We start from the raw sequence: 655 nt of genomic DNA, 5'->3' as shown, positions 1-655 counted from the left end.
ATCATAATTTAAAATATCTGAAATTGTTTTCTCTTGAAAAAAGAAGAGTTAGAGGGGATCTGATTGAGGTGTTTAAGATTGTAAAGGGAATTGATAGTGTTTATGCATAATCTTTTTTCATATTAGGTGTTAAGTATCTGCTTGTTTGATAATTTCCAGTTGAAATACACGCTATAAATCACAGTGACTCACACACTTTACTTACCATCACTACTGTTCGCTTCTTTAATTATCTATATATGGCTGGCTTCTCTGCCAGGTTTATATACCAACAAAGAGGGCGTCTCGAATGCACTCGGGCCTCCCCGATCATTCATGATCATTCGCAAAATTTCACGTACGCTACCAGCGCCAAACGCGCCAACAGCGTCACGTGAATTCCGCTGTCGTAACACTGCCCCTTCCTTAGTATTGTTCGTCCCGAACAATAGCCACTTACATTAAACCAATAGATAATTAATAATAACTTAATTAAATGTTCAGAATTTACAAACACAAAATTAAAATACAACAAAGTCTCTTAATTTTGCAGGATGTTTCTTCTTTCGTACTGGTCTCCGTCTCATTGGCTTCTGCTTTATGTGGGATTCATCTGCTCCATCAGGAAATGTCCCGTTATCGGTAGCAGTCACATCAGTGGTAGTAACTTCATTAA

The sequence above is a fragment of the Limulus polyphemus genome, unplaced genomic scaffold (genome assembly GCF_000517525.1).
Source record: "Limulus polyphemus unplaced genomic scaffold, Limulus_polyphemus-2.1.2 Scaffold309, whole genome shotgun sequence".
Classification (NCBI taxonomy): Eukaryota; Metazoa; Arthropoda; class Merostomata; order Xiphosura; family Limulidae; genus Limulus; species Limulus polyphemus.
This window is presented reverse-complemented; position numbering follows the sequence as displayed.